This window comes from Anopheles arabiensis, chromosome 3 (genome assembly GCF_016920715.1).
Source record: "Anopheles arabiensis isolate DONGOLA chromosome 3, AaraD3, whole genome shotgun sequence".
Classification (NCBI taxonomy): domain Eukaryota; kingdom Metazoa; phylum Arthropoda; class Insecta; order Diptera; family Culicidae; genus Anopheles; species Anopheles arabiensis.
In genome coordinates this window covers 44,727,853-44,742,740 of record NC_053518.1, presented here as the reverse complement: position 1 = coordinate 44,742,740, position 14,888 = coordinate 44,727,853, and the positions used below count along the sequence as shown (strand labels likewise).

Below are 14,888 nucleotides of genomic sequence, written 5' to 3'. Positions count from 1 at the left end.
ACTAATTCATCCTAAAAAATGACTTTTTTCCCATTCCCGATCATTGCATTGATGGAGACGCATGGTACTTCATGCAAGGCGCATGGCATAAGTACAGGGTTGCTCTAGTCAGCTCAACATCATAAGCAACGATTTGAAATTTAAAAAAAAATTAAAAACATTTCAACAAAATCACTCGATATAGGTATCACAATAGTAGCTCGAAAATTTTGTCACAAAAGTAGCATAAATGCTCTATAATTTTGCCTTAATTTTGCCACCAATAATTTTAGCTGATGGCGTTCATTGTATCTTTATTTTCTAGGAATGCGTCTATTTTTCTATTGCATCCTAAGAAGTAATGCATTGACATCGATTGAACTCTTTATTTCTTCTCTGATAAAGTCGGATGAATGCTACACTAGTCTCAATAACTACCATGATTAATTTAAAAATAGCAGTCGTCTGGTCTAAATACGCATTCTCCCTTAAATTGAACAGCCCCTTTGTATCCTGTATCCGATGATCCGAGAATATAAATAAATTAAAACCTAAAATGTTAATCTTTCTCCCTCAATTTTTCAACAAAATAATTTGAGCAAAAGTCTAAAAATACACTACTGACCATGTTCATTCACTGCGTTTTCCAAAACCAGAAACAAACGCAAAAAAAACATTTTCAGTGCCTCAAGATGCACTTTAACTGTCAAAAGTTGTTGTTTCATCGTAGCGTACCCATTACTAGGCGTGTATGATTTATCAAATAGTCAGCTTTGTTTACATACATTGTTAATTTAAAAAATCATTTCTATATAACGTCAAAATGGAAACGGACGGCCTAGTCCGTAAAGTCTTTTTATGCCGTCTACAAGGACAGAAGAGGCATGGTAGGCCCAAATTGCGGTGGCAAGATGGTGTGGAGGCGTCCGCTATTAAGGCCGGGATAACGGACTGGCATACAAGGCGCGAGACCGCAAGAGGTTTCAGATACTCATGAGGCAGGATAAGTAAGTAAGTGATAACGTTAAAAGCATTTTTAAATTAAATTATTTATAAATCTGTGTTTAATTGTGTTGCAAATCGATGAACAAAATCTCTGAAAAAAATCTTTGAGCGTGTGAAAATTATCATCGCTTGTGAAAATGACTATTTCTTTCTTTCTCTTTTTTTGTTTCAGGAATAAAAATTCACAATAGCAGTACAAAAGCTAACCTAATCTAAGGTGCTACAAATAAGCGTTTGTTTACATCTTTTGTAGCAAACATGAGACTAGCTTAGCGAGTCATTTTGTATAAAGTGCTGCCATGATTTCAAACGCCAATTATCAAACTACATATAACATGGTGGGTAGTTACGAGAAGTCTCCTATCGACGGTCCCGTAAAACAGCGTACAACATAAATTGTGTTGCATAAGGTTGTATATTACAGACCTAATTGGCAGTTGCGTTCCGCCATTTTGGATGTTGAAATGTATGTACTAACAATCATGTTCTTCTTCTTCTTCTTTAGTTTTACAACCGTTGTCGGCCAAGGCCTGTCTGTATCCATTAGTAAAGAGGGCTTGTCTTTAAGTCACTTATTGATAACCCGTAGCACGCGATCACGTGACTATAATTGAGGCGCAGGCGATAATTGAGGCGATCCCGTGGTATAGTCGTCAACTCGAACGACTTAAAAACATGCCCGTCATGGGTTCAAGTCTAGAATGGACCATGCCCCCGTAGCAAGGATTGACTTGACTATCTGGCTGCTGTTGTTGTTGTTAAGTTTTACGAGTTCTTTATATTAGATACTACAAACGACATTGATTTTTTTCTCATTTTTGATTCGAAAAACTTTACAAAAATGTAATCTATCTATAAGTTATTATATATTCATATAGATTCTATTGATTTAAGAAACAGATTAACAAATACATGTTTTCATTTACTTAATTAACTGCCCAACTAACAAAATCGACATGCTTTCTCATTCTACCCAATAGATCAGTAAACCTGAGAGAGCGAGAAAGCATGTCGATTTTGTCGCTTGGGTGTGTGCCTGTTGGGAACAATCAGTTGACTGAAAGTGACATAGCGTAAAAGATTGCACGAAACCTTTGAGTTTATGTTTAATGATCTAACAATGTGTAGTAAAGCCAATAACAGACCTTAATGGCATGTCCATTTTACCCCACGTTGCCATAAGAATAGGTATCAGTATTTTTGCGTAATTGATTTCCATTACAATAAATTGAAACACACGATAAGTATCACAAACATAACATCAAAATAGCCTTTCATTTCATTCGTATCATATGGCAACAAATAAATACTAAGACCGTGTGAGATTCATTTCTATGAATCCAGATGATGGATCTAGACGTCCCTTAAAATGATCGATTAACGTTAGGATATCGTAACAAGCGCGTGTATGTATAGAGAGCTATGTAGTGGTTTGCATAGAAAATACAACACAAGAAAAAAAGTGAAAATAAACTATTGAACGAATAGCATTGCTGTAGCTTAAGTATATTTAACACGTACTGACCTTTTACGCGTCTCTTCTCGCTTGCGCATCAGTTTCGCAACCGGAGATGTGGATGTCACGGTGGATGTTTCACTGGAGATTAATAGTTAAGTCCTTTCCCACGAATGTGTAACACAAAACTGGGGTTTAGGGGGGCGGGGGCGTACCAGTAATCCTCACTTAAATGGGGGACACGTTCACCTAAGATAACCGAGTGCACACACACACACACCGTCGTCAAGGTACAGAGCCGGAAAAGGTCCGCCAGGGGAACAAAATGAGAGTACAAGCTCAATCGAATCACAATTTAAATTCCTTCACTAACTTTACCACGCCCGAACACGCAAAGCTAGAGAGAGAGGGAGAGAGAGAGAATGATAGAGGGAGAGAAGGTAGGGAAAGCAAAGAATGATCGAGATGCGTTAAAATGTGAAAATAGTGGCAAATAAAATTACAAATCAATTTATGTTTTATGGCACACGAGTTTTATTATAGTCACGAATGGGTAGGACCCACCCAAAAATGTCTTCACACGGACACCGTTGGATATTCTCACAAAAGTGACACACACTCACACGTGGAGGAGACTAACCAGTGAAAAGTACACCTCACTGACCACGGAACAGCGGCAAAGGACAACGCCTGCCGATTACTTCAACCTTATCAGTTAGCACACTGTTCCTTTGTTCATTTTTTTCCTTTTCCTACACTTGTCTTATACTTTTATCACCTAGAGATGAAAAACAATTCAGCACATTTTCAGCTCACACACACACACACACACACGCAGAAGCTCACGCACGCACACAGGGACCACGCTGATCTGGGCCGGCAAAAGTTAAAGGCGAGGTCACACGCGAAGGATTAAACGAACGAGAGAGGAGAGGAAAAAACAAGCACACTAACCGTGTGTGACCTAAAAAATCAGACATATTTCAGACACATTTAGACACACATACTCGAGTACACCCACACAGACACAGACTTGGCAACAAAGAGGAAGATAACAAGTAGAATTGAAGTATCCTGCAACTCCCGGCACTAGCACCACTTTTACGCACCCCAAAACGCACACAGAACAGGGCACAGGAAGGGTCTGTTTTTCGCGATAGGTAGTGGGATGGGGGTGAGGGAGGGGAGAAGGGAGAGAGTGGGGACAGTAGATGAACGCAGGCAGTAAAATCTACCTCCGCACTAAGAAGCTTGCAGATAAGTCATAACAAATCGCTGCGTCAGGAAGCCCAGCCCCTCAGCGGGATCACTGCCAGACACACACATACACACACACACTGGAACGTTTTCTGCGGGTGTTGGGATGAGGATATACAGGACCACCCACCAACTACATTTTTTTCACTTTCTTTGCAAAATCCTCAGAAACCAAGCTCACTACGCCCAGTTTTGCCCAGCTGGGGCAGCGCACTGTCGGGATGCTGCTGCACCTTTTTGATTGGAACATATAAAAAAAAAAGAAAGCGGAAAATTCGTTGCACCTTTTTTGCACCACGGGTGGGGCCTGCTGCTTGCTGTTTTTGGATGTTTATGAATGTGGTTTTGTTCCACAATTTTGTTTTTTATTTGCTTTCCACGATGAAACGACAGCAAAAGAGGTTGACAGTGGCAACGATGATGATGGCGGCAGCGGTGGCTGCGGCGGTGGCGACGATACACACAGAGATAGAGAGATAAAAACGGACACAACTTGATTCGATTGAGTGCGGCAACTAAATGACGACGGGCTCGTTCGAAACGGGTCGCGAAAACGTGTCCGCTAAGTGAGAGATGGTGGCAAAGGCGGAAAAAGAAGAAGCTGGGTCCCTTTTTTCCCCACCGTGCCGAGGCACAATACACTAAGAGAGTGGCGGCGTGAGTGTGTGTGTGTGCGACTGAACTCGTATGGTTTTTGGGAAAGATGGGATCTGTTATCACATCTTGAGCGATGAGTGGGACAGAGAGCCTCAAATATCCTTAAAAGCATAACGCATTGATTGAAAGAAAATCACACCAGAGCGTAGCAGTGGCAAGCTGAGAGAGGTTGCTGTGTGTGTGTATGTATGCGTGGAACTCTTCCAGGATCGCAGCATCCTTTGTGAGTGCCAGACACGAGGACGTTTCAATGAGTGACACACGCATACACATTCACGCACACACGGTGGGGAAAGCATGTCGCGCCCAACTCGCATTCCGATGCATTCGTTTGCGTGTTCCGCAAAAGGAATGCTTTTTCAGGGTTTGGTTTAATTAGGACTGCATGAATCATTTTTATTGTTATTAATTACACTTTTAACGAAATAGTATTAGTACATAAGATTTAGGTTTTTGTAGCGTTTTTTTAACGCGATAAGCGGGTGTGTTCTGTTGAGAATTCTTGTTATCACGCAAGAGCATGCGCGCCAAGTACTCTAGCACCAATTGCTGGAATACTATACGAGTGAGTACGAGAGCCGGATTCTGAATCAGTATCGCTTTTTTATGTCCTTTTATTTTTTTTTCTATCCACCTTCACACCGAGACCGAGACCACGATCCTGGCTAGCCTGGGATGATTCTGTCGGCGACTCCCAACACCCGTGTCGTGGGTGCGTTCGGTGCATTCATCCCACACACACACACACACACACACCGTCAATGCCGTGTTCCCGGGAGCGCGTGCGGTCACTTGACCGACATTTCCCCCTCGGCCCTCCCTGAAACCGAACGCTTCAAAGCATTGGCGAGGTGAGAGAAGCGCATGGCTGGCTGAGGGCTGGAGGATGCATTTTTCTGGGAAAACACGCATCCCATCCATCCACGCCCGAGTAAAAAAGCAGAACAAGAAACAGAAACTGGCAGCAAAGGGATGTTAGGTTCAGTGTCGGTTAGCCACTTCCAGGGACCGAGCGTTAAGTACTCGGCTCGGCAGCTCAACAACTTCACCGTCCGTCAGCGGTTCGGTTCTCGAGCGCAGTCAATGGAGCATACGACGATGGTGAGATGAAGTGTTTCGCGGTACCTGCGAAAGGGAGTTCCCTCCTCACCCCTCTTTGACAGCTGTACGGGAAAACGGTTGGCAAATCAAAGACAAATGCAGGTCAACGCGGGTCATTGCACGCGGAAAACGGAACAATGGAAAGCAAAGTAGGTAGAAATTTAAGATATGTTTATTGTACATTCTAAATTATTGTGTAGGGGGAAACAGAAACATCGCTATACAATGACAGCTAAAAACGTAGATTCATACAGCACCTATTTCAAAGCTGATATGGTGTACAGTCTTTCCACGAGTTACGCGACACTCGAGATACGCGAATTCGTGTTAGGCGATTTTTTTTAGTTTTGACATTTCTTACGTCAAAATGATACAATTTCCTCCCACAATTACCAAATTCAAAATACAAGTAAGTTGCAGTTTTGTAAAAAGTTTGAAATCACCAAATACACAGAATTGACCAAAATTTAAACACGAATTGTAGGAAATGGAATAATGAACATTAAATTACTAAATTTAATCATACTTAATGTTTCATCATTCGTATTTTGGCTAAAAACGTGATTTTCGACATACGCAATATCGTTGGAACGCATTATTTGCGTGACTCGGTGAAAGACTGTATTGAATAGTATCAAATGTTTCATTTTCTTTAGCGCCTTGGTTATGAAATTTCAGTGTAATTGACGGAGCGAAATAAAAAAACAACAACCACGTTTTCCTGCGGAAGTTTTTGAATTGCCTTACCGATGAAGCGACTATTTACAGTTTTTTGTTTATTTAAGAATATTATAATAACCTCTTTTACAACGTTCAAGCACATTATTTTTATATTTTTAACCTTTTTATTTCAACCTTTTTCAAAAATAGGCCGGAATATACTTCAAAAAGGGGTGAAATTTAAAAAAATACATGGTCCTTCTGGTACATTTATGATGCACTTTCAAGCGTAAAATTGACAACAAAAATTTATTTAAAACCATAATAAAAATTTTAGGAATGAAAATACTTATCATCGATTTCAATTAGTTTAACGAATCGCTACTCCATGGACCAATTATTAGGGATGATCTCCTCCAAGTTTACATGCATAAAGCATTTTAGAATCCAAAATATTCAATTTTGGAAACAATTCAATACATTATAACCTTATTCGGTCCAACAGTTACTCATACCAACAAAATCCTCATGACAATGTGCGCCTATACAAACCGCCAAAAAGCGTCATGCCATTAATGCGTGAAGCCAAAATCGATGACATTCGATGAAATACGACGAGAAGTCCATACACAGCCAATTTTCTCACCCTGTTTTAGTAAAGTTTTTCAGTAAATCTTAATTTAATTATGCATTCCAATACACTGAATTTGACTGAAAATCAACAAAATCAGTAAACAATTTGTCGATTCATTGGTTATCTGTAAAATGAATTACTGAAAATGCTGCAATTCACTCTGTCAATTCAAAACAAATCGTAGCGCGATGCCCACGTGCTCGTGGTGTGCAAACATTTGATTTGGTAGGCACTTTACTTTAAGGTTTACTGAACTTTAAAAAACACAATACAATTTTACTGAACTACCGTAAAACAAAGTTTGTTGTGTACAAACAAAATCTTTTTCATAACGATGATATTGCATAAGGGTTTTTTATTTCAATGTTTCTAACAACGGTAGTTCCAAACAGGGCTAGCTAAAGCATTCCAACAATGAAGAAATAAAACAATTCGAATCCATAACAAATCATCACATAAGTACTGTTGGCTGTACAAAATTTTTCAAATTAAGAAAAGCTTTTATACTACTACTACTACTACCACTAATCATGGCGATGAAATTTGGCATTTCATCGAATGTCATCGCACCATACAGGATATATACATGCATGTTGGCGTGAATTGTATCAGTCATGCTGATTTTTCATGAAGTAGTATTGTCACAGTATGTCCCAACGTACGAAAAGATAACATGAAAGAAAATTTAATGATATCCAATACAATACCTCAACTAATAGCAACATTATATTAGAATAAACTACGTTGAATATATGTTTATTTTTTCTTTCCCAGTTGTGCAAATTGGATAGATGAATCCATAAAATAAAATAATATTTATAAAATGTAACTTTAAAGCAAATAATTGAGGAAAGCAGTTTCTTTCGAAACGTCAATAAAACACCCAATAATTAAAACATCGCGCAAGCAGTGAACAATGTTCAGATAGGTACCATTTTAAGAGGAATAATATTTGATTCAATTATACCACATGGTAAATGACACAACAAGTGATTGTATGTCCCAATAAAACAAAGCAAAATTTTAAAAAATTGCATACTATGGAAAGGAAAATGCATACAATGTTAACTGTTCCGAACGGATTGGAACAACTATTTTAATTTGTTCAAAATGTGTTTATAAGTTTACACAGCGTAGTACGAATAACCCATTGAAGGCAAATATCCAGGATGAGAAGGTTGAAGTCTCTTACGTATCGCTTGTTTCAATGATACCTATTTTAACATAATACCAATTGTTACAAAAAAGGCGGAATCATCTTGGGCTCAAGTCTCGTATTACGGAAGCCTAACATACGCAGACCAACTATGGTTGTGGAAATTCAAACCTAGACCAACTATGGTTGTGGAAAGAAGGAAAATAATTTTAAAACTTCTATCTAATTTGTTTCGCTAAAAATCAGAAATCGCCCGAAAGCGGTTGAAATGTGACCCGCGAGCTTAATCTATACGGTGGTCTGCGAGATCGAAAGTTGTAAGCATCAAAAAAAGATAAATACCTTCTTACCCAATAATTATTGTTTTGGTTTTTACTGGGTTTTAATATAGTTTGTTTTTACCCATTAAACTTCTTATAAAACATACATGAAGTTGTTATAAAACATACTTTCCCGTATCCGTATCCTCTTAGTCTAAATATCTAATAAATAAATAAAATATTTTATTTATCACGAAACTACGATTCAGTACCTTGATTTTTTCATTGACGATGTCGTACAACCAGATCTAGGTTTGTAATCGATTCGTTCAATGTTTTCAAAAGAACGATATAAATATTTCATTAAATTTCAACATCTTCAATAATCAAGAGCAAATACTGTTCCTCAAATTGTTAACCCTTTTCACTTTTTATGGATTATATGTCTTATTGCATGTCTTATCAATAAGCTCAAACGCGATTAATCAAAGTGTTTTATCCAAATTGGTTTTAATAGAAGGTAGACAACTAGGATCTGATAAAAATTGACTTGAACTAGTTTATACATAACATGGCTTCAAAAAATATGAATGGACAACTGTGGAAAGTTATTTAAGTTTAATTTATATTTTCTAATGCTATTCACGAAATACAAAGTCATACAAAGTTCTAGGATTTTTTTCCCGAAATTGAAAATATCCGATTCGGTACATCCCTGGCGTTCGCATACTGATAAAAATGAAAGAAAACCTGCATACATACTGTTTTTTTTTACAACAGCGATGTAGGATTGATGATCTCTTTAAATCAGGGGTCTCCAAACTACGGCCCGTGGGCCGCATGCGGCCCTCAAGAGCTTATAATGCGGCCCGCGATGATTTTGCCAGAGTTAAAATAATTGTTACGTTATTTTGACTTTTTCTAATAAAATTGTATTTTTTACTTTTCTTCGACAAAAATCAAGCTTTAGTAACACGAAGCTGTGCAAGTATAGCTAGTATTTTGTTATAAAAACGAGATTTAAACGTTCACTCATCAGTTAAAGGTAGCGTCAAATGGCCCTCAACATAGTTATTTTTGAAGCAATGCGGCCCACGAGCTGAAAAGTTTGGAGGCCCCTGCTTTAAATGATCTATCACTATTTCATTCGCATTACTTCGACTTCCTAAATTTTATTTTAATTTTTGATAAAAAAAAATATGTTTGGCATGCGATAACATTACATGATTGGTATAAAAACTAAATACTTCATAAATACAAAACCCAACCACATCCAGCCCCCGAAAGCCAGTATAGGCAGGCGCAACCGCGTAGATCAGCGGCCGGAAAACTTTTTAGGTAAAGGGCCAAATTGTGTAAATGATCAAGAGCCGCGGGCCATTCAATTTAGCACTCAAATTATTACATTATAAAAGATTTCAAACCAAATAATTGGATAATGATATCAAGCAATAGGATCAGAAACAATACGAGGAAATGCATGGCTCTGTAAGTAAAATGTGGTTGCACGTGGAAATGCGTGGCTATATCGTTACATCTCGTTATAGTTTCAAATCTCGTACGGACAGGCAACTTTCTATAAAATGGGGATGATTATTCTACTTGAACCAACAAATTAACGCTAAATAACAAAACAAAATACAGTAGTGCGCCGTTTATTCGGGCTTATCGTGACTCGACCTCGCCCAGATACTCATATAACACGAATAATGAGTCAGAGTATATATTTATCACAAATTCCTATTTTTTTTAATTTTTATTACGTTTTCCCAAAACATAGCCAATTTTCATTAACCTCATTATTATCCAATCAGAATACAGTAGAACGTCGATTATCCGGGCAGCTCGGGACCAGATGATTGCCGGTTAATCGATTTGCACGGATAATGGTCCAAGAAATGTCAAATTCATATACAAATTATAAAATTCACTAGATTTATGATTAATTCACTCTGATTTTAATCGATTAATAGTTAGTAGAATATTATTTCATTTAATAACTATAGGTTTGGAACTTTTCATGAACAAAAATTAATTTTGAAAATACCACTAAACACTACAGAGCTGCACAAAACTGATTGCCCGCTTGACTATCGCTGCAAATGTTCGCCGTAAGTTTGAACAGCTGTCACATTAATGCGCACGGTTAATCCGCCCCGGATAATCGACGTTCTACTGTATTTGAAATGAGCCATGAAATATAGTGTTTTTTGTTCTGACAATGTGCTCTGGTAACCTTTTTTTTTTTCAAATATCCTCCTCAGCACACAATTTCACCTTTGTATTGAACTGTCATTTCTCAACAGCACGGATAAACGGATAGCCGGATAAAAGGTACCCGCATAAGCGTCACTCCACTGTAATCACAACTAGTCAATATTTTAAAGTACACATATTTTTTTATATTATTGTAGCTATTCAAATTTTAAGCTGTCGATTTAAACTAGCCGTTGTGTCCGATGTTCGTGTGCGATTAATTAAACCACAATACGTACGAAAGAAAATACTTTAAAATACTGTTAAAGCACTTATTTAAACGCTGTATATCGTTTTATAACAGTTTCATAAAAAGCGCTTTTGTGCATTTATTTTGCAAAGATCATTTATTTTTTAAATCATTGAACGAATCTGATGCGCGCACCCACCCACACACACTCACATCAATGCATACATGTACAATTTCTTACGCACCACACCAACACTACCAACGGAACGCGGGCGATGGGGAAAAACTTCACTGTCAACAACCGCAGTACGGATTGGCAAACGGCGGCAGTATGGAATATTATTCCATTTCAATGATTGATATTTCTGCATACGTACCTCAATCATAGACAAAGCGCACAAACAGGGAATTAGAACGGTAACAAAATATCAACCAAACCAAACCCAGCTGGAAGCAAGTCGATGAACAACATGCACCTTTCTAACCTCTTTCGTATTTTATTCCACTTTGTTTTGACAGCTATCTGCTGCCCGTAGAACCAGAGTGACCAGAAATACCGATTTATCTGTATTCCTACCGATTTTTTATATGCCTACCGATTCACAGATGACCGCCCTAAAACTACCGATTTTCCATTTATCCTACCGAAAATCACAGATATTTGATTTTTCAGTCGTTTAAGCTGAATCTGTGGCGCTTGGGATGCTATTTCAAGGATTGTTAACCACATTTGTTACTTAACGCGCTGATGCACGTTTGTTTGCCTGGCACTTTTTATCCGTTAAAATTTAATGTTCATAATAAGTAGAAAATGTCAGTTGCGTGGATTCCAAAAATTTCTCGTCAAAGAAAGTCATTTAAATTTGAATTTGAATCTCGCTGTCGGCGGTTAAAGCTTACCCGACAGACAAAGAGAATGAAATTTTCAGGCGAGGGGAAGGTAGAAACATACGGTGGGGGTCCGGCCCAAGATCGGATCCGAAGTCCGTTGTTTTGGGCTGATAACTAATGAATGGCGGATGGAGCGCTACCACAGGGAGAATGCGCTCTCTTGCTCATTCTTCTTCTTCATTTGGCACAACAGTCGCTGCCGGTCAAGGCCTGCCTGTACCCACTAGTGAAGTGGGCTTGGCTTTCAGTGACTTATTGGTACCATAGCAGGATAGTCAGTCCTACCTATGGGGGGTCGGTCTATTCGGGGCTTGAACCCACGACGGGCATGTTATTAAGTCGTTCGAGTTGACGACTGTACCACCAGACCGGCGCTCTCTTGCATGCCTTTAAAATACACGAGGCGCTCTCACTGAAAAGAACGCTCGCTCGCGCTGTTTCATTGTATTTTCCTCATACCCCTTCCTTTCCGTTTCTTGCCGAACAAGCTGCACTAGTGCGAGCGAGACACCGATACCACCATGCCGCTGCGAGAAAACCAAACTGAGCGCGCAGGCTGAAAGTGAACGCACACATTCACACATGTGTAATTGTGTGAGTGCAAAAACTGTGTGGAAACCAAAACACGCTCGCGGCTCTGCGTAATTCCGTGTATTTCCAACCGTCTCCCCCTGCTTCTACATGCCCCTCGTCTGAAAGTCGCACACTTTTTCATTCTCTTTGCAAGTAGGATAATCATTAAAATAATTGATTTAATTTAAATTGTTGCATTCTGAACAGTGCTCCTGCCGAAATCTGCCAATATAATCTGGCCACACTGGTCCACAGGTCAGGCGAGCTTTTTGGCGGCCACCGTCGCAAAACCGTCGCAAAACGTCAAAACTGGCGTCGCATGTACTGCAAACCGACGTCGCCAGCGAGCGAAACTCGCAACGATTTCGAGGCGCTGGCGACGGTCGTTTTTGACGTTTTGCGACGGTTATTGACCTTTCGAGTGAGCTTTTGCCCTGCGGTCCAGTGTGGCCAGATTATATTGGCAGATTTCGGCAGGAGCACTGTTGAGAACGCAACCATTTAACCGTCTTGTGTACGACCAAAAAACTTTACGTAATCGTACAACCGCCTACCCGGGTAGGCCATCCAATTTGTATGGAAGAATGATGTTTTTTGTGATTAAAAGAGTATATCTTTTGAATTTGTTGTAAGATTTGAATGAAAACTGTCTTATAGGTTCATAATGATGTTTTATAACATATCGTTGTAAAATTAGAATTTTAAAAATCCTGTCAATATTTTTTTCATCAATATTTTGTACAAAAGTTCTAAACATAAAACTATTGAAACGTTAGTGCACAGCCGTTGGTCCGGAGCCGTTGATTCATCGCCGGCTCTGGAGCCATTGATTCGCCGCCGGCTCCGGGCTGTTGGTACGGAGCCGGCTCCGGAGCTGGTGGAGCGGATCCGGATCTGGAGCTGTTGGTGTAGAACTGGTTCTGGAGCCGTGGGTGCCATTAGTGCACTCCAAAACACCCATTCCTATTCGGTAGTAACACTATGACAAAAGTATGAATGTATGTGTTAACTTTCAGCAAATTATATTTCGTTTGCCTGTAGTGGTTGGTATCATTTTAAAAGAGATGATTTCAGTGTTAATTTGAAAATATTGTTACACATCATGCAATAAAATTTAACTGTACACAACTGTAATACAACATTTGAAAGAAAAGAAAAAGACATAAGCATCCACTTAAAACATGCGGCAAGGCCGGTTGGGGTGTTGGAGTTACTGCATATTTTTGATTAAAAAAATATTGAAAAGATTTTTAAAATTCTTATTTTACAACGATATGTTATAAAACATCATTATGAACCTATAAGACAGTTTTCATTCAAATCTTACTACGAATTCAAAAGATATACTCTTTTAATCACAAAAAACATCATTCTTCCATACAAATTGGATGGCCTACCCGGGTAGGCGGTTGTACGATTACGTAAAGTTTTTTGGTCGTACACAAGACGGTTAAATGGTTGCGTTCTCAACAGTGCTCCTGCCGAAATCTGCCAATATAATCTGGCCACACTGGACCGCAGGGCAAAAGCTCACTCGAAAGGTCAATAACCGTCGCAAAACGTCAAAAACGACCGTCGCCAGCGCCTCGAAATCGTTGCGAGTTTCGCTCGCTGGCGACGTCGGTTTGCAGTACATGCGACGCCAGTTTTGACGTTTTGCGACGGTTTTGCGACGGTGGCCGCCAAAAGCTCGCCTTGCCCTGTGGGCAAAGTGACCAGAAATACCGATGTATATATATTTGGGTTTGAAGGAAAAAATCTCAATTTTTTGTAATCATTGAACGATGAAACTCAGCCAAACAATCAAATCAATCTAAATTATCCAGCGAAAATCAAATTACAGCACGCACGATAAAATCGTATCCAATGGAGCACTGCAATGGCCCTAAGCGGTCGCGTGGAGCCCCAAGAAAAAGAACTTGCCACCACTGAAAAAAAAGAATGAGCATCTTAGTTATTCTTTGGTTTAGAATTCCTAGTACCATTTTCAGATCAACACTTCAGAAAGACCTTCATTTGTGTAACCGCTGAACCAAATCGAATCCATATCCTAAGTAAAGGATGCATATTCTTTTGAAATGGAACTTTAATTTTGCGCATTAGTACCCCTCCCCCCCCCTTAATACATCACGCTTAACACTTCTTTCGTTTTCACTTCTTTCAACTCGAGTTCAGTTTCGAGTTTTAACCTACCGAAAACTACCGATAAAATTTTGATGCGCCTACCGAAAACCGCCAAAATAATCTGGCCACACTGCGTAGAACAAAACATTGCTATTTTTGCCCCGTCCTGTCAATGACTCTGTGGGTGACTGTTGTAAGGTTCTATTTTGAAATTTGCTTGAAATGGCCGTATTTCGCATAATTTTAATTCGCAACAATGTACAATTTAAAACTAACACAGCCATTAATTTAAAATGGTTGCAACAATGTTATAATTGAAACTTTTTAATTTATATAAACCAGCTGAAGATGAACTGTTTACTATCAACTAGATTCATCGTAAAAATTAATCGAAACGTTCCATGGGCTTGTGTTCATGAAATCGTCAACTCTGAGAAACATTATGCATTTTTTTTAGTTTTAGTTTCATTCTCCGATCCTTTAGCCATCACTGTGTGCTATTATCTATAATATAAATGCAATACTTACCGGTATCGATTGCTTTTGCTTCGAAAACGGACGACATTAATGCAATTTGCACAACACGCTTACATTCAGTTATTGATCATTTTTCTGATTTTTTATTCTAAAAGTTCTACATAACTTCAATCATTTTTAATTTAATAATAATATTAATAATAATAGCAATG

The 14,888-nt window shown here is 38.9% G+C and overlaps 1 protein-coding gene across 6 annotated transcripts in view; it reads right to left on the bottom strand.

Annotated features, from left to right (window-relative positions):
- The window catches only part of LOC120899710 (ELAV-like protein 3), a 54,101-nt gene extending 42,990 nt beyond the window's left edge, over positions 1 to 11,111 (bottom strand). For 4 of the 6 annotated variants that reach the window (XM_040305834.1, XM_040305839.1, XM_040305840.1 and 1 more), the window contains exons 1-2: positions 10,989 to 11,111; positions 2,510 to 2,837 (exon numbers count right to left, since the gene is read on the bottom strand). The gene's annotated coding sequence lies outside the window, so the exon portion shown is untranslated. Of the gene's footprint in view, positions 1 to 2,509; positions 2,838 to 3,981; positions 4,210 to 10,988 lie in introns of those variants that run through there. The other 2 variants (XM_040305835.1, XM_040305838.1) reach the window with 2 other exon arrangements.
- Between the last annotated feature and the right edge of the window lie 3,777 nt (positions 11,112 to 14,888).